At 52.1% G+C, this 23,199-nt stretch overlaps 1 long non-coding RNA gene across 1 annotated transcript in view; it reads left to right on the top strand.

The window, feature by feature from the left end:
* The first annotated feature begins 1,202 nt into the window (after nucleotides 1-1,202).
* The window catches only part of LOC138439413 (uncharacterized), a 35,166-nt gene continuing 13,169 nt past the window's right edge, over nucleotides 1,203-23,199 (top strand). The window contains exon 1 of the long non-coding RNA XR_011256725.1: nucleotides 1,203-1,333. This is a non-coding gene — a long non-coding RNA (uncharacterized lncRNA). The remainder of the gene's footprint in view (nucleotides 1,334-23,199) is intronic.

The following is a 23,199-nucleotide window of genomic DNA, read 5'->3' as shown; positions in this document are numbered from 1 at the left end:
AAGGCCTTTTGGGGAGCCCTGATCAGCTTCGCCCAGGTCAGCTTGTCAGTCACCCCGTGGGTCCTTGAACTTCTGTGACCTGGAGAGGGAGTGCCTCTTCAGCTGGCACTCTAGGCACTCAGTTTGCCTGACTCTTGTCCTGACTTTGGTCCCAGGCCCCACAACGTATTCCCAGGCAGCAGAGGCCAGCTCTGGAGCCAGTCAAGCCCCGGGTCAGCCCAGGTTCGCAGAGTTGACCTCCGGCAAGTCACCTGACAAGTCAGAACCTCAGTGTGCCGCGTCTGTAAAATACAGATCCTGGTGGCCAGTTTTGCTCCCTCGGGAAGCAGGCCAGTGGGGTCCCTGGTGGGCGCTGGTGCAAAGGTAGACCAGAGCGGCTCAGGTCCCAAGCCTTGGAATCCGATAGCTTCTGCCAAGTCAGTCCACAGGGAAGCCCCGGGGAGCCCCCATCCCCACCCCCACCCCCAGGCTGGAGCCCAGGGAGCCCGGCCAGGCCCGCCCCGCCCAGCACTCGCGGAGGCATATTCCCGCCTTGGGAGGCACGGGCTTCCCGGAGCGGGGCTGGCACCCGGGAGCAAGGCGGGGACCAGGCACTTTGCGGACGGCGATGGACGCCCGCCGGGCCGGGTGCAGCCGAGACGGGGCCCCGAGGGGCACGGCCCCGGCGGCGGCGACGGCCGGGGTTCCCTGACTGCCCTCCCCGGAGGGCCCTGGAGGAAATGACAGCGCGGGAGCCGGGGCGGGCGCGGAGGGAGGGGCGGCGCCCGGAGTGACACGGCCTGTCACCGCGGAGGCCGCTGCACAGACCCTCCCCGCGGCCGCCGGGAGCCGGGGATTCCCCAGACGCAGACCCTCCCGGGCAGCAGCCTGCCCGACCGCCCTCCCGGACCCGGCCGCGCCGGGACCCCCAAGCGGCCGACAGTGAAGCCGGGCACGCCAGGGCCGAGCCGGCCGGAGAGGCGCCCGCTGCGGGCGCCGGGGTCCCCCGGGCTCGGCGACAGGAAACTCTGGGGAGTGAATGGAAAGAAGTGGGTGGTCCGGGCCCTGCGACTTCCCCTGACATCACTGCCCAAATAAGGAGCTTCCAAGCGGCCGCGGGGCGGCCCGGAGCCGCGCCCGCCGCCGGCGCCCGCCCGCCAGCCCGCCCCGCGCCCACCCCGCGCCGCGTGGGCCGCCAGCGAGAGCCCCGGGCACCGCCGGGCGGAGCCGAGCCGGGCGGAGCCGAGCGAGCGGGCGCTGCCGAGCCGCGCGGAGGCCGGGCGCGCAGCCCAGCGCAGCCCAGACCAGCCCAGCGCAGCGCAGCCCGGAGCCGCGGAGTCGCGGCCGCCCGCAGGTAAGCAGCGAGCGCCCGCGCCCCCCATCCCGCCGCGGCCTGGCAGCCGGGAGCCGGGCACCGCCAAGCGCGTCAGCAGCCCGACCGGCCCGCAGCGGGGCCACCCTCGGGAGCGGAGCGGGTGAGAGAGGGCTGGGCGCGGGCGCGTGCAGGAGCGCGTCGGGCCAACTCCCCGGACCTCCGGGACTCCTCCGCAGCCTGGGGTTGCCTGGTGCACGCGCTCTTCGCCTGCGTTTCCCAGACGCGACTTCTGTCATCAACCCGGGGTGACACCAGCGTTCCCGCGTTCACACTTCTCGCGCACACCAGCGCCTGGCACAGCCTCACTCGGCCCCTGTGCCCAGAGCAGCCCCGCAGCCTGCCCCGCCTCTCGGGCCTCTCACTGCCGGACAAGGCTGGACAAGGCACCCCGGTGTGAGCCGCTGAATGGCTTTGGCCGTCCTGGCCACGCTTCCCCCTGGAGGCGCTGGCAGTTTCAGACTGTCAGAGCAGATGGGACTTGGGCTCCTCCGGCTTATGGGAGTGAGTGAAATTAGCATTGATCTGGCTCTTCTTGCCCTCTTGCAGAGTGGCACCTGGCGCGGGGGGAAACAGCCCTGAGGGGAATGTACCTGGCGTGGTGGGGAGGGTGTGGCCACCGGCAGGGAGTGACGCCCGGCCTCCCAGCCTGGGTGTTTCCAGAGCGGCTCTCATTCCTTGGGCTTTTCTCTGAGCGCCCTGCCCACCCCTCTCAACCAGGGCCCGCTGCCGGGGATCCTGGACAACAGCGGTGGATGCTGCAGAACAGGTGCAGGGTGTCAGCCTCGGCTCTGGCAGGGGCTCTGCAAAGTGACTACAACTGCTTACCTATAAAATGTAGGACGTATTTATTGACAGCTTGATTAAGGTCATAGGGAAAAATGATGAAGGGAAGTACTGGGTCCATCATTTAGTGGCTCTGGGCAGATTCCTTAATCTCTTTCGGGCTGCATTGTATCATCTGCAAAATGGGGATGAAGGTCCTCAGTGGAATGTTGTCAGGGAAGACTGAGATCATGTAAGTGGAAATGTTCTGTAGATATAAAGCCTTGTGTACAAGCCAGTTGCTGTGGTTTGGATGATTCTGGGCTGATGTTCGCCACAGCTGTGCTCTCTGATTTAGGGAGACCGAACACCATTTCTGTTGTGTCATCTGCAAGAAAGGGGGCATTTGAGAAATGTCCCATGTGCCTACTAGCAGATCCCCCAAAGTAGGTTCTGTGGAACATTAGTTCTAAAAGTTGTGCCACGAGTTAGGTTTCCCCGTGCTAGGAAGTCCGGCAAATTCTGCAAGCTGTCTATAACCCTGCTAGCCAGTCACAATCCATACTGGCAAGTTGAAGGCTCTGAGAAGTGCTGCAATAAAAGAACCTGTTTAGCTTTGTCAGACCCAGCATTCCTCTAGTTGATCCTGTTGCTCTTTTCGGGTCACACATGCTCTCCCAGGAAACAGTGCTTCTGTAGCTACCTGTAGATATGTGTTTTCATCCAGTCGCTGAGTTCTACTTGCCTTCTTGAGTGAAGAGTAAACAGAGGCCCAGAGGAGCTGAGTGCCTTACCTGAGATCACAGCCAAACAGTGACCCAGGATTACCCAGTAATCTAGCAGTAGAGCAGGCCACAAAACCCAGACTCCTCATCCGATGCTCTCATTCCATTCAGTTACGGCCAGAAGTTGACTATTCTCTTCTGAAACCAGTCTTGCTGCTTGATGTGGACCCTCTGTGGAATATATTTGGCAAACATAGAGACTTAAATGGATTTGATGATGATCGGGTCCCTACTATGCATCATTTGCAGGGTGGAGGGGGGATCGTGAGCAGGTAAAGTTCTACCAGATGTGGAAGCTGTGCTGAAGAGTAATGGGACCAGAGTACACACACAAGCGTGTTTACCCTCACATACTCAACCCATCCACACACTGACATACTTGACCCCATATACTATGGCAACCCACTCCAGTACGCTTGCCTAGAAAATCCCATGGATGGAGTAGCCTGGTGCAGGCTACTCTGTCCATGGGGTCACAAAGAGTCGGACACGACTGAGTGACTTCACTTCACTCACTCACTCACACGTGTGCCACTGCACATGAATACACACTCCTGCACATGCATACACACCCTCACTCACCGGTCTCACCTCCCTCACATCCACTCCTGTCCATGCTGTCACGTGTAGCCATCCTGCTGTGCTCCAGGCTGCAGCCAGGAGGCACTTGTGGCAATGGGCATGTGCCCTTGTCCTCATGCCCCCAAAGCTGGGGTGGTGGGGGCTTGCCTGGCACCAGCTCCCCAAGATGAATACTGTATTGAGCATGTGGGAGGCCCTGGCAAGGCCAGTCTACTTGCATTTCCCCAGTGTTTTCTCATTTCTCCTGTTTTCTGCCATACTTCCCCCCCCCCCCCACTTTCCTTCGGTCAGCTATTGTCTGGTCACACATGATGTGACCGAAACAGCTCTGGCTTCTATTGTGTCGATTGTTTTAATCAACTGTCAAATCTTGATTAGGGCAAGGGCTTTGTCTCAGCTGGATTGGAATCCCCAGCTCCTAGGAGAATGCCTGGCACGGAGGAGACGTTCAATAAGCATTTATTGAATGAGTGAGTGAGTGAGTGAGCCAGCGAGTGAAGGACTGCTGGCTGCCAGAATGCCGGTGACCCAGGCTGATGTCCAGGGGGACTCGCTGAGCATGTTTGCTAAGTGCCTGCTGGGACCTAGGCACCATTCTGGGGACTAAGACAATGAAAGTGAGTGAATCCTCTGTTCGTGGAGCTTGCATTCCAGTGGGAAGAGAGAATGAATAGTCATGGACAAGATAATACACACCGTGAAGACACGGTGAAGACAAGGCTGTGTGATGGGGAGCGTCAGGGAGGAACTGGGAAAACCAAAGCTGGGGTCTAGGACATCCTTTCTGAGGAGCTGACCTGAGACCTGACTCATGAACGTGTGATAGCCATGTCAAGATCTGGGGAAAGAGTACTCCAAGCAGAGGAACAACAGGTACAAAGGCTCTGCAGCTGGGTTGAGGGTTGATGGAGAGGCCGCAGTTACAGCCACTGCTGATTCGCTTACCAGCACCCTTCGGGGTGGGCAAATGCTGGTGTCGGGTTATCTGGGTGGTTCAGTCACAGAAGCCAAACTCGAAACACCCGGGGCTTTGGGATGCAGGGCTGCGTCTGCTGTCTCAGAGGGCTGCCCTCCCATCTTACCCACTCCCCACCCCTATAATGAGGAAAGGATTGGACTCCTAAGACCCCTCCCAGCTCTGCCATGACAGAATCTGATGCTCTGTGTGCGGGAGGTTTGCAGCAACTCAGGTGGTCCCTCTGCAGGGATGGCGAATTTGTTGTGCCACTTCCATTATTAATAACCATGATGTCATACATCTGTGCGGTTCCTGATGGACTGCAGAGCATTCTCTCCTGTTATCCACTCACTCTGTGAACTCATCTGCCAAGTGGAAAATGGGTAAGAGGGGGGGCGGTGGTGGCGGGGGGCAGAGAGACCACAGATAGCGCCACAGATGCTGCTGTAGGCTCAGCCCAAGCCACTTCACCCGTGAATCCCTGCTTCCTCACCTGCAGAGCAGGACACAGGGCAGCCTGCTTCCTGAGGCCCTGGGACTGTGAGTGAGAACCCATTGGCATGTGGGGGCCTGCACGCTGTCATATACACTTGGTAGCTGTTGGTTCCCATTTTACAGACGAGGAGCTCAGAGCTGAGAGCATTGTGTCTTTTCTGGCCCACTCCTGTGTCTTCATTCTTTCAGCCCAGAGCGCTGAATAACTATTTTGTTGAACTGATTTGCCTAAGGCTGCATGGGTAATAAAGGGCAGAGCTGGGACTCAAACCCAAGGCTCTGGGCTCCCAAGTCCTTTTTGTCAGCATCACGCTCTTTGGGAATAATTGTCGTGGTTAACAGAGATCTTCACACCCCATCTGTGGATGATCAGAATTATTTGTTGCTTTGTTGAGAATTCAAGAATTGTAAGGTCTTGGGTTCTGAGGCGTGATATCCTTTGTAAATAATGCAATGAACATCTTAAGAAACATGTTGGAACCTTCTGGAAGAGTGTGTAGATGTGAAAGCATGACCCCCTGAGAATTGAAAGCAGTGGTTTAACCATGGGTGTCTTTTCCTGTCACCTGAGGGCTTGTAACATAAGAATTCCTAGCTATACCCACACTGTCTGATTGAGAGGTTCTAGGGATGGTTTCTGGGCATATGCAGAAGCCCCCTGGCACTAGAAGTTCAGCCTGGGGATGAGAAGCCCGGCTAGCTGTGTGTGTGGGCACCCTGGCAGGCCCTGCGTCTGCCTCCCCAGCTATGGCTCTAACCCCCCAGTCCCCAGCTCACATCAGCCACGTGGCAGGAGCACTGCTATGGAGCCCCACAGACCTGAGTTTGCGTCTCCTGTTTTATGTACCTTGGCCAAGTTCCTTTGCCTCTCCCAAGCTTCAGTGTCCTCATCTATAATATGGGAATCCTCACTCTTCCCTACAGGGTGGCTGAATGGGTTACAGGAGACCATTTACATCAGATATCTTATGAGAGATCTGTGCCTGGCACATAGTAGGTGAACAGGAAACAATAGTTTTGGTTATTATTATGATAAATGAATTACAGTAATAAAACCAATTGCAGTATTTGTGAATTGGTTGCTACTAAAGGGTTCACTGAACTTCCCTGGTGGCTTGGTGGTAAAGAACCCACCTGCCAAGGAGACACAGGGTCCATTCCTAGGTTGGAAAGATCCTCTGGAGAAGGATGTGGCAACCCACTCCAATATTCTTGCCTGGGAAATCCTATGGACAGAGGAGCCCAGTGGGCTACAGTCCATGGGGTCACAAAAAGAGTCGGACATGACTCAGCGACTAAACACCAGCAGAAAGTTTCACTAAAATTAGACCGATTTGCTGCAAATACCAGACTTTTGAGAAGAGGGTCCAGTCCACATTGTAAACATCAGTGCTTAGGCCAAAGAATGACCAGTTCGGCTGTCTTCCCGCCCCTCTTTATGGCCCGGCTCCAGTTCTGGTGGGGAGCCGCAGGCTGCATGGGGACCAGCGCCAGCATCACTAACCATGCTTCTGGTAGATGCGTGGGTCCAGACAGGGGTACGTGGGGTTTGAAGGTCATTGTTGAGTTCAGGTGGTGCCTGCCTACATCAGCCTGGTCTTGAGTTCCTGAGGTCACAGTTGAGGGGCAAGCACATGGCATGTGGGAGTCACAGGATGCTATACCAACTCTGTCATTCATTCATGCATTCACAGACAGTGGGTGGAGTCCTTCCGAGGGCTCAGCGCAGGCCTGAGCTCTAGGAGTGTGCCTGCGTCCTCCCGAAACTCAGAGTCTAGCTGATCCAACCACTCCCTAGCCACGTGGCCACAGACAAGTTGCATTTCCTCTCCAGATGTCAGTTTCCTCATCTCCAGAATGGGATTGTTCTGGCTCCTTCACCAGGGGCATAGTTTGGTATTTTGAGGCCCTGGCCCTCACTGGAGTGCTGTTGAGGTTTCAGGGTCCCTCCTAGAGCTGGCAGGCGAAGGCCAGGGCTTCGGAACCAGGAAGACCTCCCCTCTGCTTCAGGTTCTGCCATGTGCTTGCTGTGCAGTTCACTGCTTTGTTCAGCTTCTCTGTGTTTCCTTTTCCCTGCTTATCTCATGTGGTTATGACACTTATGTCGTAGGGCACTGTGAGAATGAGGTGAGAGGATGATAAAGAGAACCTGGCTCTCAGCAAACGTGACCCCCGTTTCCTTTCTATCTGGCTGTTGACTGTCCTGTGCTTTGCTGCTTCTGGAACAAGACCTCCACCCACCGCTGCCCGTGCTCATCAGGTCCCCAGGGTCAGGCAGGGGCAGGTAGACAGCCAGCCTGGTGCTCAAGGAAATAAGCACCTGCCCCTCGTGGTGACTGGGGAGGCGGTTCCAGCCCAAGAGGAAGCAGGACCAGGATGCAAAGTCAGGAGTCCTGGCTTCTGTCTGGAACCTGCCACAAGGTCACTGTGTGTCAATTTCCAGTTCCCCCTCCTCGCTGAATCTCATTGTCCTCACTAAGGCCAGTCTTCCAGATCCCCTGGCATCTCTCTGCCCTGACAAGCCTGTGGGCCTTTGATGTACATGCTGAACAGCCTCAATAATGGAGCACCACAGCGGGCTGTGGGGGTTTCACCAGCTTCTTCCAGCCTGGGCTCCACAGGAATTGATTGTGTGGAGAAGCCAGCAGACAGACTCTGGACAAGGAAGAGACTGTGGTTTCTAATTGGCAGAACTGCTCATGGGAGGGGAGGTAGGTGAAGGGACATTAATGGCATGAAATTATATTAAAGGAAGGGTATTACTCCTTCCCCCCCCCCTTAAAGAAGACCCAGAAGGCTCTAAGCTACCAGCTTCCCAAATAGCTTTTTCCCATTTGAATTCAACAGTATGTTTGGATGGGGACCAGTTTGTTTACAGATGATTGGGATGGAGGCAAAATGTTGCAGGGGAACCCTGAAGATCCAGTCATTTACTGAATATCTGTCGAATGCTTCCCAAGTCCTCAGACCAGGGATGAAGCAGTGATCAAAACAGATGACGGTCAGTGCTCTCCTGGAGCTTATAGACTAGCAGAGGGAGGCACACCATGAACAAAGGAGTGCACGAATGTGTAATATGTCAAATGGGATAAGTGCCATGAAGGAGAAACCAATAGGCTAAGAAGTAAGAGAATGCCAGGGGAAGGATACCAGGATGTATGTAGGATGGTTGGAGAAGTTATCACTATGGTGACATTTGAGCACAGCCATCCAGTACTCTTGTCTGGAAAATCCCATGGACGGAGGAGCCTGGTGGGCTGCAGTCCATGGGGTCGCACAGAGTCGGACACGACTGAGCGACTTCACTTTTCACTTTCATGCGTTGGAGAAAGCAATGGCAACCCACTCCAGTGTTCTTGCCTGGAGAATCCCAGGAACCGCAGAGCCTGGTAGGCTGCTGTCTGTGGGGTCGCACAGAGTCGGACACAACTGAAGTGACTAAGCAGCAACAGCAGCAGCATGAAGGAAGTCTAGAAATGAATAGACTAATTTAAGCAGAATTGTCTTTCTTTATGGTGTACCTGAGAGCCTATGGAAAGATCTCATTTGAGGCTGAAATGGTCAGCTCAGCCAGGCAGCTCAGACTCTGGACCCTGCTTTAGATACAGGATACCAAACCTAATTCACAATCCCCCTGTCATAACAGTAGGCTGGATAGAACTCTATGTTAATTGGGCTTTAAACCTTCAAAACGCCTGTCCGCATAGACTGTCAGCCTTCTAACAAGGAAAAGGTGCCGTCTCCACGTTGAAGCTGTGGTTCAAGAACTCTGTATATGGAGTGACAAGACCAGGACCATTCCCCAGGTGAGGGATAAAGTGGGCACTCAAATCCAGACATTGCTGCCCAGCAGATCTGTGTTTCTCCTGACAGGGCATTTGGGCACCCAGTATACCACCTTGCGTGCAGTAGAGGATGATATTTATTTTTTTGAAAACAAAAGCAAATCCATAGACTAAGAAGGTATGATTACTAAATGCAATATGGGATCCTGAGTTGGACCCTGGGACAGAAAAAGAACCTTAGCCGAAAAACTGGTAAAATATGAATAAAGTCTGTAGTTGAGTTAATAGTAACTTACAAGTGTCAATTTCCACTCGACAAATCTGCATTGGTTATGTAAGATGTGAACGTTCAAGGAAGCTGGGTGAAGGGTGTATGGGGACTCTCTCTGTCTTTGCAGTTTTTCTGTTAATATAGAATTATTCCAAAGTGAAAATTTTATGGAAAAGTAAATGAGTAAATCCACATACACTCCAACTAGCTGGCCTCCTCAAGGTTAATGAGGAGAGTCATAAAGGGTCATCAGGTAATTGAATCCCTAAGGCTACTGTCACCCCTAGAGTTGCCTGTGTGAGAAGGAGCAAAATTATAAACCAATGCGTCAGAGAAGGCAGTGGCACCCCCACTCCAGTACTCTTGCCTGGAAAATCCCATGGGCGGAGGAGCCTGGTGGGCTGCAGTCCATGGGGTCGCGAAGAGCCGGACATGACTGAGCGACTTCACCTTCACTTTTCACTTTCATGCGTTGGAGAAGGAAATGGCAACCCACTCCAGTGTTCTTGCCTGGAGAATCCCACGGACCAGGCCACCAGGAGAAGCCTGGTGGGCTGCCGTCTATGGGGTTGCACAGAGTCAGACATGACTGAAGTGACTTAGCAGCAGCAGCACATGACCATGATGAAGGAGGAATGTTCCCTGGGAGGTATCTCCCCCGGAGACTGCTCCCAGGTGAATGTCTCCCCTACCACATAACATGTATTTTAGGCTATACCAAGTATGCCCTTTACATGTGATGAAAGTTCACTAACTCATTTTCAACTGATGCTGTCGCAGACAGATGGAAACCTAGTTTTATTTGTAGGGGCTACCTCATGTGATTATATGAATCGGAGTGAGTAATGGAAGGAGTGGTGTGAGGCAGTGAGAATAGAATCAGAGCGGGAAGGTGTAATCCTAAGCTAGTTTTCTCTCATGGTAAAAACCATCAGGGTCAGGGAACAGTGTCTTTTGGAATGAAGGAAAGAGACCAGGGTCAAGAGCTTCCTTTCAGTGATTTTGCACTCACAAAGCAAGCAACCTAACTTAGATGAGCTTCCAGCTGAAAACCACTGAGTCCAGAGCAAATGACTGGTCCAGCTTCTCTGTGCAACCGCTTGGGAGACACAGCTTAACCTGTCCGGGTGACCTGATCTCCTTACAGTTTCCAGAAGGCCTGTGCCTTGGCATGTGGGATTTGGTGTCACCCTGAAATACAGGAAAGGCAGAAGATGCTCAAATGAACAGGAAACCATCACCATGAGTCTGTTAGAAAGTATCTAATGTTCAAAAGAGTAGGGCAGTCCCTCCAAGATAGACTCTTTATTTTAAAGCAGGCTCTGATCTTGTGAAGTAAAGTCTGGCGTTTCCTGTAGTGTGTTTTCTAGAACACAAGTGCCATGGATGGGAAGAAATAAAAGTGCAATAGCCAAATCAATAGACCCTTATACACTGCAGGACTTCTGAGTCTTTAATATGTGACAGCATTGAAAATCTCCCAAAAAGTTTGTGCGTGTGTGTGTGTGTGTGTGTGTGTGTGTGTGTGTTTGTAGAGGTAGATATTGTGTGCAGTTTTCCAAGCTTGATTAATCAAAGAACTCATATATATACGAGTACGTGTGTACATGTTCAGTCACACCTGACTGACCCCATGGACAGTAGCCCGCCAGGCTCCTCTGTCTGTGGAATTTTCCAGGCAAGAATACTGGAGTGGTTGCCCTTTTCTACTCCAGGGGATCTTCCCAACCCAGGGATTGAACCCATGTCTCTTGTATCTCCTGCACCGGCAGGTGGATTCTTTACCACTGCACCACCTGGGAAGCCCATACATATGAGTATATATGTGGTTTTTTTTTAATATATACATATATCTGTACATTCAAGGAATAGATTTTGTATGTGTGTGTGTATATAAGGAAGATGTACACATATATAAGATTGCTGAGCTCGAGTTCTATACAAAAATATTTTGGGAATGATAAAGTTATCTGAGGTCAAAGCTGAACAACAGTAACAACAACAACAAAAAAAGAATGCTAATTTGTGCCTCTAAAACTTGTTTCTGCATGTTAGTTTTAGCAAGTCAGTTTCCCACATTTTTTCCTATTTTGTTAACTTAATTTCTCTTTTCTCAGAAGAAAAATGGCAAATGGCATGCAAATGATCCTTCTCTCTCCACTGTGTGTTGTATCCAAGGAAGTCAAAAGTATTGCGTGTGTTCCCTGAGATGAGGGTAGCCAAGCCATGTGACAGCTTGGTGGTAGGTCTCTAACCCAGAAACCTATATGCAACATTGGTATTTTGGGAGTTAAAAAAGAGCCTCATTAAAAGTGCCACTAAAACCCAAATGTCTGCCTCTGTCAAGTGTGGACTTCACACAAGGGATCCCCAGCACTTCCACATACACAGGTATGTCTGTCACTCTGAAATATGAGCAGCTTTACTGTTCCTAGTGCCAGGTCACTGGATGTGCTGGGCTAGGTGAGATCACCCTTTGATTAGGTGATGAGTTCTAGCTAAGCTAATCTTCACCCTATTCCCTGGTCCCAGACTTTCTCACCCCATGTTGCCCTTGGGGGAGAGTCCTGGAAACTGCCTGCCTGCCCTTTGGAGCCTTTCACAGAAGGGGGTCCTGCCTCAGCCTCCACGTCCCATGACACTTACCCCTATGCATAAATCCTGCCCCCACCCAAATCCTGCTCCTCACTTCAGGCTTGTTCTCAACATTTCCCTGTCCCGCCTAAGGTACATGGTCCAATTCCATGTTGTTATTGCCTCTGTTAGAAACGGAACTTCAGTTTCCTACCTGGAATAGTAAATCAATATGCACTTAGATTCCACAGATAAAGTGAAGAACAAATAACAGAAAGAGGGAAAATTTAAAGAGGGAATTTTCTTTCTCTGTAGGTTAGGGAGCGGCTTTTCAAATATCTCATTTGAGGATGAAATGGTTGGTTCTGGTAGTTCCTCAGACTGGCCTGTTCCTCATTGGACATGCATGACCTCAGACGTCATTTGAAGTCTCCGAGCCTCTCTTTCCCCCACCGTAAACATGGACTGACACTACCACTTCCCTATTGGAGTTTTGATTCAATGCTGTGAAGCTTGCATAAAGCCTAGACCAGCGCTGGATGCATAGAAAGTGTTAGTTGTTATTCTTATGATGAAAATTCCATCAATCAACTAAAAATACAGCCAAGTTAAAAAAAAAAAGTGCAAAGATGTAAACAGGTAGTTCAGAGAAGTGAAAACAGCTCATAAACGTATGATTGATGCTCTACCTACTAAAAAACAAAGGATTATAAATTAAAATGGTTAGAGATGGCAAAAATGTGAAAAAATAGAGACAAGCTAGTGCTGGTAACAGTCAAGGGCACTTTGAGCTTAATTTGGTGTCAGTGAAAATGATAAAGGCATGTGTTCAGGTTTGATCCCTGGGTTGGGAAGTTCCCCTGGAGAAGGAAAATGGCAACCCACTCCAGTCTTCTTGCCTGGAAAATCCCATGGACAGAGGAGTCTGGTGGGCTATGGTCCATGGGGTCACAAACAGGCAGACACAACTTGGGCACACAGGCACAAATGTGTACATGTGTATATGTGTGTACACACACACACACACACACACACACACACACACACAAAGGGTGTTCCCTTGCACATTGTTTGCAATAGAGAGAACTTGGAAATGACCTCAGTGTCCAGCATTGGCAATGCTTAAGAAAATTATGGTGAATTTGCACCACGGAATACTTTTTGGCCATTTAAAAAGCAAGAAGTGAATCTGTAGGTCCTGACACGGGAGGACGTTTACAACATATTCTTAACTGGAAAAAAGGTTTTCTGTGTGATATGTGTTACCTGATCCCATTTTTACGCAGAAATTGCTAAACAGTTGTATATGTGTGTGCATGTGTAGATGAGATTCTGCGTTCATGGAAACAACATGGGAAAATACCAGGGAACTCTTAGCGGTACTTTTATCTGGGGAGGAGAAATTGGGAGGGTAAAAGGTGACTGGTCCACGTTTTACTTGATGTACTTCTGTATTTTTTTAAAAAATTATTTTTGAACAAAGAGAGCAAAACAGAAAGCCCAGGAAAATAAAGAGCAAAGACTAATCTTTATAGCACAGGATTATTGAGAAGATGAAATGAGGTCATGCTTGGCAAACATCTAACATGGTGTCTGATGCTTACTAAGTACCCAACCAATGCTTCTATCCCTGCATAGACTCTGTGCCACCCCTGGCCCTCCAAGTCCATCCTGGTGTTTTCTGCAAACCATGAGCTCAGTTAACACACAATGGGGATCACAGGTTGCACAGCACACAGGGCGCTGTGTGCACCACCCTGGGACCCCTGGTCTGGGGACCCCAGCCTGTCTCGTTTCCTAGCCATCCCCTGGGTCCTTTCTTCTTGGTCTTCTTGTGAAAGGCTGCTTTCCGTCACTGGTTGCTACCGGCCATACCTCCTGTCTCCTGGAAGGAGCCTCTCACCGCCTCACAGCATGGGTCTGGCTTTGTCACCGAGCATATCCCAAGGGTGAATCTAGTCACCTGAGTCAGGTCTGCTCACAGGCTTGTTTCTTCTCTGTCTCCTCTCATGGCCAGGCTTTCCCACCCTGAGGCGGGTGTGCGGGCTTTCCTGGGTCCCTTCCCCCACTAGCTTCCACCTGGCTCTGATGAATTCCATCATGTCTGCTTAAAATCATTTTACTTCCAATTTGCTAATTTAATTCTAGTCTTACAGAATTTTGGCAACCCTGCCAAATTGGGTGCCAGATGCAGATTTAATGAGCATATTTTCAGTTCTTTCTTTCCTGTCTGCATGAAGATGCTGAAGAGACCAGGCTGTGGAATGAGTCCTTTGGGGGCCCCCAGGATCACCCCTCCCTACCTTTGACCCTGAGCACCCTCCCACCCCCGGCCTACCCCTGCTCCACCCCAGCCTGACTCTCCAGCCAGGTCTCTCCCGTCTGACAGGAAGCACTCAAGTCTGCTCCTCGGGGAAGGGAGTTATTGCGTCATCTTCTCAGTCCTAGAATCCTCAACCTAGTTCCCATCATTTGGGCTTCACAGGAAGTGTATTTGGAGAAAATTACTTATTTCCTCCAGCCCATGTCTTCCAGCAGCCGTGTGCAGCTCAACAGATGTTCACAGATCCCTGTCTTCTACAAACACACACCGAGCGCTTTCTAGACCGATCTCCCCCAGCGTGGTCTGTAGATTACCTGCAGTGGAATTACCGTAGGGGTGGAGGGGGCGGGGAAATGCGTATTCCTGGGTCCTGCCCCACAGCTGTGGCATCATCGGCCTGCATTCCACCACCGCTCGTGCCCCCAGCATTACCACGTGCTGTCTCATTTCAAACTCCTACCGACCCCTGACCGAGACACTGTAGTCTCCAAGAGCTAAGACTCAGAAAAGTCCATCTTCTCTGTGTGGGTGGTTCAGTATCCACAGTGGTGAGTATAAAAGCGGGATGTGACTTGGCTTGAGGCTTTTGGTTCGAAGTGAAGAACTCTTGCCATCTTGGGTAGCGGTGTCTCAGGGCCAAAAGCTGTCATTCTCCACCGTGACAGGTTCACCGCAGGCCTGTCCCTGCCCTCGTGCTTCCACATATGCCCTGCTTCACAGAATAGGGAACAGAGACCGCGATCTCACCACCCAGCCAGCAAGTCTGCCACGTTGTCAAAGCAGGGGCCACAACCCACAGCACATCTGACTGTAAATTCTGTGCCAGGAGGGCAGGGGGCTGAGGGGAAGAAAATGGATGATTCCCCCCAGAACTAGGAGAAATGTGGACCTCTCTGGTTTCAGCCCAGAGGCCTGCCCTGCTTCTGGGCAAGTTGCCTCTACTCCTGAGCATTGGGCTAGTCATCAATATGGGACAGGGTTGGCAACAGTCAGTGATTTCCAGTGACACCTCCCTCACCCTCACTTCTTCATGGCCCCAATAAAATCTTATTTAATATGTACAGAGAGACAAAACTGGAGGTGCCAGGAGTGGCTCAGAGCTTTCCAGGAGGCAGCCTGGGACACCTCATGTCGCATTAGCACGCATCATCTGGGTGCTTCCTCTGCTCACCCCACCCCTAGACGTGACAGGTGGCTACAGCCTAGGTTTGAGGTCTGGCACCTTGGGCTCAGACTGGGCCCCACCACTTTCTAGCTTTGTGACCCTGGCAAATTGTTCCCCTTCTTTGAGTCTCAGTTTCTTCTCTGCAAAGTGGGGGGAATAGTACTTGAGTTGAGGTGAGGATAAAATGAACTGGTGCACACAGATTGCTTAGCACCATGCCTTGCAGGTAGAAGATGTGGTGAGTTTTGTTTTCCTTTGACAGGATAAGACCTACCACATGAGAAATTAACCAGCATGGCCGAGACTTCCCAGGGCCCTAAAAATACCATGTGAATGAGTGAGTGGTGTGGACGCTGAGGCCTGCATATTTGCGGGTCTGTGTATTTCAGCAAAATGTTGAGCCCATGAAGGGGGTGAGCTCTTCTAAGAGGGGAAACTCCCTGGGGGGTGAGGGGCAGGGTTTCGATCAAGATTCCCAAGTGGGAGTCACGGGGCAGGAACGCAAAGCAGCCTGGCGGGGCTCACCCCAGAGCAGAGGCCGGGCTGGTGTGAGTAGCCACTTGCCTCTGTGGACCCGGCTATCTTGGGGCAGGGCCCAGCCCCATACCAGAGGCCTGAGGATGGGGCCAGATCGGAGCAGTGGGCTTCAGGCCCAAGGGGGTGCCTAGCGGCTCGTGGCAAGAGGTCAGGGAAGGAAAGATTGGGACACTGCAGGGAGGGGCCTGCTGGAACCTCCTGTGCCCACGGTGCCATGGGGTGGGGACTGTGAGTATGAGAGAGTGAGTGGCTCTGAGGAGGGGATGTTTTCCATCTCAGTGGGGCTATTTCTGGCTCTGCTTCTGCAGTCACTGTGGAAACTGCACGTGCCCGGTTCAGTGCAGAAACATGACGAGTTTTTCAAGGGTGATGTGCACTAACCAGCCGGCCGGGAAGCTGCCGCCACCGCTGGCAGGGTGTGTGTGTGTCTGCCCGCCTCTCCCCTCCCCATCTCCTTCTCTCTCGGTCTGGGCCGCCTTTCTCCTGGAGCTGTATTCAGGGGAGATGTGTTCCTTGCAGCGTGATAGGTAGACAGAATAAGGAACTTTAGAGGCTGTCCGCCTCATCTCTGTGCATGCGTGTGCTCAGTCGTGTCTGACTCTTTGCAACCCTGTGCACTCTAGCCCACTAGGCTCCTCTGTCCATGGGATTCTTCAGGCAAGAATACTGGAGGGGGTACTGGAGTGGGTTGCCATTTCCTCTTGGATCGGAACCACGTTTCCTGCAGCTCCTGCATTGTCAGGTGGATTCTTTACCACTGAGCCACCCTGGGAAGCCTGTGTCCTCATCCTAGAACCTGTGGATACATCACTCTACCTGGCAAAGAGGAATTAAGATTTCGCAGGGAAATATAACTGCTAATTAGCTGCATTTTGGGTAGGGAGATTATCCTGGCTTCCCTGGTGGCTCAGACAGTAAAGAATCTGCCTGCAATGTGGGAAAACCCAGGTTCGATCCTTGGGTCAGAAAGATCCCCTGGAGAAGGGAAATGCTGCCCACTCCACTATTCTTGCCTGGAAATTTTCATGGGCAGAGGAGCCTGGTGGGCATAGTCCATGGGGTTGCAGAGAGTCGGACACGACTGAGTGACTAACACACACACTCCACCTGAGCCCAGTGCTATCACAAAGGGATTTAAGTGTGGAACGGGAAACCAGAGACTCAGTGTCAGGGATGTGATGGGAGGAAGGCTCCACCGCCCTGGCTGGCTTTGAGGATGGAGGAGGGGGCTGTGATACCAGGAGTATAGGCAGACCCCAGAAGCTGGAAAGGGTGAGCAAGTGGACTCTCCCAAGAAGCTCCAAAAGAAACAGAGCCTGATAGCACCTTGACTGTAGCCCAGTGGTCCATTTTGGGCTTGTGACCTCCAGAACTGGAAGAGTATACATTTGCGCTTTTTAAGCCACTGATGGGTGTGTGTTACAGTGGCCGCAGGCAGTGACCCAGGAGGCTGACGGAGCCTATCATGGGGAAAGGTCCTCAGAGAGGAAAGCTGCAGGCATGATCTTTTGTTTTCTTGGGGTCTGATCATTGCCTGTTGCCTTACTCTGGACACAGGTCCCCTCTGACTAGCTTGCTCTCTGAGGGGAAAGTGACTGTCCCCTCAGTAAGCACCCAGCTCTTCAGACCCCAGAGTAAGGTGTCCTGCAACTGGCCTGTGCAGATGCCCATCTGTTCAGTCCAGAATGCCACCCCCATGTCCCTCCATAAGCCCTCCAGTTCCTGAAGGCCCCCTATCCTGTCTTCTCTAACTGACTTCTCCTTCCTTTGACATTAGTGCCACTCGTGGGGCTTTCCTCGTGGCTCAGATGGTAAAGAATCCGTATGCAATGCAGGAAACCCAAGTTCAATCCCTGGGTCAGGAAGATCCCCTGGAGAGGGAAATGGCAACCCACTCCAGTATTCTTGCCTGGAGAATTCCAAGGACAGAGGGGCCTGGCAGGCTACAGTCCATGAGGTTGCAAAGAGTCAGACACAGCTGAGCAACTAACACACTTTAGAATTATGTCACTCACTTGAGGACCTTGCATTGTCTGTTTTCACCACCAGCAGGCTGCTGCCCCTCCCACACTGTACCCTCCCCTCTCCCCGCCACCCGCCACGCTCCCCAACGGCCACAGGCCTAGGGCATTGCCAGAACCTAGGTGAAGAATAAGTGACTTCTAGCCTAGTTTCATTGTTATGTGGCAGCTTGGATGGGAGGAGAGTTTGGGGGAGAATGGATCCATGTGTATGTGTGGCCGAGACCTTTTGCTGTTTACCTGAAACTATCAGAAACTATCACAGCAGTGTTCATCAGCTATACTCCAATACAAAATAAAAAGTTTTGAAAAAAAAAGAGAATGAGTGACTTCTGCCTGTTGAAATCAGTTGTGCCCCCTACTAGTAGAAGCTCTGTTCTGTGCCGTGTGCTGAAAGGGCCCAGACTTGAACACAGGATGCCTGGGGTTTGGTCCTGGTTGTGGTGCCCGGGACCTTCGGCCCTGGCCAGATCACTTCCCTCCTTCCTCACAGATGGGCTGCAGGTAAACAGGGCTGGTGTGAAAGCCTCTGACAACACTGCTGTCTCGGTGAGTGTGGCGATCAGTGTTGCTTTTCTGTCCCAGGCAGAATCCAGCAGGTATAGCTCCCCTCCCCATTGTGGCATCTGTCTCCACCCTGCCTGGAGCCCTTCTCCACTAGATTTAGACACTTCCTGCACTCCTGGCCCTGGGGGAGCCCACACAAAACATAGAGAACCAGGGTCGGGATGTAGGTGAGGCGAGTGAGGTGCCCAGGGTGCAAAATTTCCAGAGATCCTCACCTTCAGCATCAGGCGAATGAGGCAGGGACAGCTAACCCCATCCTCCCTTAATGGACAAGGAAACTGAGGCTTCGCTCAAGGGCACATGGGGGCTGGTGGTAGAGCTGGGACCAGAACGGAAGTCTCTCACTTTCAGCTCCAGGGCAGGTCCACTCTGCTTCCAATTAAATGCACCAGCGAGTGGCTGAATGACTTTATTACTCCAGCACCTATCTATGGAGAACTTATTTTGTGTTAATAGGATGCTAGGGTCTGGGCTTCAGCTTGGGACCAAGACAAACAGTCTGGTCCTTCCGTGAGAATGTATATTCTGTGAGGAAAGAATAATAAGTTAGGTCTTTAATTACCACGGTAATGAATGCTACGCAGGGACTGAGCGGCAGTTGTGAGCTGCGGATGGTTGTGCAGATTGCGTACTGCACAACTGCGCATAGCGGTGCTTCCATGGGGCCTCCAATAAGGAGTTTACAGTATAATTTGGAAGACCGGACCAGTGCTTAAAGCACCAGTGCAAGATCATGGATGACGAGTGGGAACAGCAGGCTGGAAGCAGGGACCAGAAGTGCAGCACTTGTCCCTTCTTCCCCAGGGCTCTGGGCCTTTTCTCCCACCTTGTTTGATAATCAGATCACATGCAGTCAGGCCCTCACTGGGAGTCTCAGGGGAGGAGCCCTGCATCCAGAGCGCCTGGAAGACCAGGATTGAGGCATTGCCCGATCTTGAGGGGCAGAGATTCTGTTGTCCTGGACAGGGTTCAAAGGCATGGAGGCCTGTGATAGCAGGTGGGATTGGAATCTTCAGAAATAAAGGTTTCTCTGCTTGGAAGAGTTGTCTGACCAGCCCTCAGCATCATCTGTTTTCTAGAATAGTGGGCCTGGAAGGGGCCTGGCTTCTAGAAATTCGGTGTCTCCCTCCCACCAGCGTCCTGCGTGGCCTTGTACTCCACACATCCTTTGGATGTGTCCACATGTGTGAAGGAAGCACATGGAAGAGCATGCCGCTGGGTGTTGCTTTTCTAAGCTGTCCTGGCTGTCTGTCGGGCAAGGCCAGCTCCCGGGCAGCCGTGCTGTGACATCCTAGGGGCCAGTGCCACTCCTTTCCCACACGAGTTGGGGAACTTTAACCATCTCCTCACCTCTCTGAGCCTCAGTTTATCTGTTAGATGAGAGTGAGAAAGACCCATCTCACCAAACTGTCAAATTCAAAAGGAAGAACCGATGTGTGCAAGGGTCCATATAAACCAGGGGTTTATATGGACCCAGAAATTGCCACCCAGCGAGGCCTTTCCTTCAAGAATCAGAGGACCATATACTGTATTTCCAGAGTGAGAGATCCATCCTGCCTTACAGGACGCTGAGAAAGGCACATGGTTTTCTCTGCTTGTTTTCCTTTAACTGGGAAGAGTTATTCTGACTAGTAAATAAATCAACTCCTTGGTAGGGAGCTGAAACAGAAGGGGACCTCAGAGGCGGACCTATTCTAATCTTTGACAGAGGGGAAACTGGGGGCTTGGGGGGAACATGGCTTCTCCTTGGTCACATGGCCAGTTAAAGGCAGAGCTGAGGTCCTGCCCACCTCCTGTGCACCCCACACCCTCCCCTATATTCTGTGAGTTTAGCTGTTTAAAGAATGGGTAGGTAGACTCAGCCTGGCAGGGAACAAGAGGGTGGCCCCCGTGCGGAGCAAGAGGACTAGAAAGTGGGCACAGTCTGGACAGGAGTGCTCAGGCTGGGCAGGAGGGAGGCAACAGCATGGACAGTCTCGGTTCTGAGTAGCCAGAGGCGGAACACCCTTTCGAGTCTCCTCCTCCTGGAAGCGCCCCAAAGCCTCAGCCCAACTCCAGGTTCCCAGGATGTGCAGCCGCCACAAAGGCAAGCCTTAGGCTGTCCAGGTCTGGGGCTGCAGCATAGACGGAAGTATTGGGGACCCTGGGAAAGCCCTTTGGTCTCGGTGGACCCTGGGCCTGCTGGTTTGGCAGAGTCACCTGTTGCTTGTCCTGGAAAGTGAGTTCCTGAATATAATGATGTCAGGGGCAACACCCTGGAAGGCAGGCCAGTAGGGGTTGTTTACTGGCTGTTTCTCATCACTCATTCACTCTGCACACCGAGCGCTGTGCTAACAAGCACGGAGGTACACAGATGGTACACGTTGTTCTTGCCCTAAAGGCACTCGCTGTCTGCGGGGAAGACGGACTTACAGGAAGATAATATCACAGCGTAATGGGATCAGTGTTGCACCACAGCTCTGGGTGGAGAGTCAGTGGCAAGAGAGGAAGAGGTTCCAGTCCAGTGCCTGGCTGTTGGAAGGGCTAAGGGAAAAGGAGGCATTGCCAGGGCTGAGCTTTCAAAGGATGGGTGGGAGTGTGCCTGGCGGAGAGGGGAGGGAGGACCTTCCTGAACAGAATTTGGAGCCTGGGTAGAAGGTGGCATGTCTAGGTATTAGGTAGCTGAAGGGTAAGGAGTGAGCAAGAGTGTCATGTGATGAGTGAGGCTGGAAGGTCATGGTCACCGTGGAGAAGAGGGTCTGACACTTTCTTAAGGAATCTGGATTTCTAAGGGTGGTCAGCAAGCATCAGAAGTGGTTACGGCACACCGTGATACCCACTAACTCTGCAATGTAGGAACACCACTCTGCATGGCATGGAGAGTAGAGCCAGGGGCAGTGGGTTCACAGGAGCCCAGGGCCTTGAGAGACTCTTACAAAGCGAATTCACTGGGAACCTGGGGAAAATCGGGGGTGTGGAAAAGGAAGAAGTCAGCCATGGCTCCTGGACTTCTCAGGAGGCCTCGTGGGGTCCCTGTGCTGCGGTTCAGGGTCCCGTCCAGGGCGATGGACTGCTTACCTGGGACTCAGCAGTGGAACTAGGGCTGGGCTGGAGCTGTGAGCCCATGGAGGTCCTGACTGACGGCGTGTCCACTGGTTGCCTCAAGAGGAACATGTGGATGCTGTGGAGCTGTTGGTTCATCTTCACCAGCACACCTACACCCAGGGGCGGTCAAGTGAGAGAACTCAAGAGTATATCTTCTCATTCATTCTCATGAATGATGCTCAAAGCTCTGTGTGTGATACAAAGATGAATCACACACATTCTAGTCCTGTCCCCAAAGGTCGTGTGGTTTGTGTGTGATGCCGACAAGCATTTGTATCAGTATTAATATTCCACAAACACAGGGGAGAAAAGGGAAAGGCCACAGGAAAGGGACCACGTGCTGTAAATGAGAAGTCATTTCTGGCCAGAGAGGGAAGGGCATGGAGGGCTTCGTGGAGGAGGTGGCATATGAGCTAGGCTCACTTGGGTGATTGTGGTTGAATTTGGCCACAGTGAAGTGGAGAAGAGCATTTCAGACAGACAGAGCTGTACAGAAACAGACAAACTGTGAGCATAATAGTTTGGCTGGAGCAGGGGTTGTCTAGGAGAGCGCGGATGTCAGGGGCAACTAGGCTATTAGTGGAGGAGATCCCAAGTATAGACTTTATAGGAAGAACCACTGAGAACTTTGGGGCAGGAAAGGGCATGGTAAGAGCTGAGTGTTGGGACAATTTATGACCTTACGGAGAGGGTGACAGTTCAGAAGCTGCAGTGTATTGGTCCAGAGGAGGGGATGATCACTGAGGTCTTTACAGGGTGATGGAAAAAGAGGATTCTATCCATATTTATTGACTTTCATTGAGGCTTTAGGCTGGGCATTGTTCTAAGCTCTTTATGTGGATAAACTGAGCCTCCCCTTAGTCCAGCAGGTGCTACAGTTTTTCCTGTTTTACACATTAGTTCACTGAGACTCAGAGATGTTAGGTAAGTAACCTATCTCTAGGAAGATCACACAGCGAGGATGTGGAGGAGACAGAGATTCGAACTTGGGGCCTGTCCTCTTAAATTCCACCTTAGAAATAGCTTCCTAAGGGGACGGAGCCAATGAAAGGTGGCCGAGCTGGGGCTGAGACAGGTCCTCCCACCTGTCACACCCCCAGCCAGGTGGGGGTCTCTGGCTCTGAGGGCTGACCCTGGCGCTCCCCATCCCTCTGTTGGGGGCAGGGCAGAGCCTGGGCTTGGGTGTTGTTTGGTTCACCGATTCGAAACAGCCTACGTATATAGGTGGTGACAATGTAAATAACTGATGCAATGGAAACTTTCTATGGAAAAAGGTACCCGCTCTAACAGCCGCAAAGTCCAAAAAAAGGAAGAACAGCAGAGCAGACCCAGAGGGCTCTGTAGCAAACAGCTTCCTTTGGCACAGCCTTTCTGTTGGCCTGAGCTCCTGAGCTGGTGGGGGGAGGGGATCAGCAGCACTGGGCTGATGGAGAGCTAGACCAGCAGCTCGGCCCCATCCCTGGAGGGTCTGGGGTCATCAGGCTTCCCCTCTTAGCTCAGTGGGCAGCCATGTGAATGCAGAAAGCAATAATTCCTCCAAACACACACCCTGCTTTTCATTCTGCCCCGAGGGCCTTGATTGTGATGCCTCCCCACTGTGGGCCCGTGGTTGGGGTGTCACAGTCCCCAGGTCTCCCAGGGCCTCAACCTGCTTTTTTTTTTCCTCCTGTGCCATCCCTGTCAATAAGTTGCCATAGTCTTGGAATCTGAAATCATCTTAACTTAGCACACAAAATCACTGTCAGTATAAGTAAAGCTGAAAGATCAGTAATAACCGAAAGAGGAAGAAGCGAAGGTCACTTTTTGGAAAGTTTATTCAGTTCTTACACCCACCCGGGCTATGCACTATTGCTCCCGTTTTAGAGATGAGAAGACTAAGACTTGAAATGTTAAGTGACCTGCCTCAAGCCACACAGCAACAGAGACCAGTGGTGCC

Source organism: Ovis canadensis, chromosome 1, assembly GCF_042477335.2.
Source record: "Ovis canadensis isolate MfBH-ARS-UI-01 breed Bighorn chromosome 1, ARS-UI_OviCan_v2, whole genome shotgun sequence".
NCBI classification, from domain to species: domain Eukaryota; kingdom Metazoa; phylum Chordata; class Mammalia; order Artiodactyla; family Bovidae; genus Ovis; species Ovis canadensis.
Note: the sequence above shows the minus strand (reverse complement) of the source record. Positions and strands in the feature narration are given on the sequence as shown.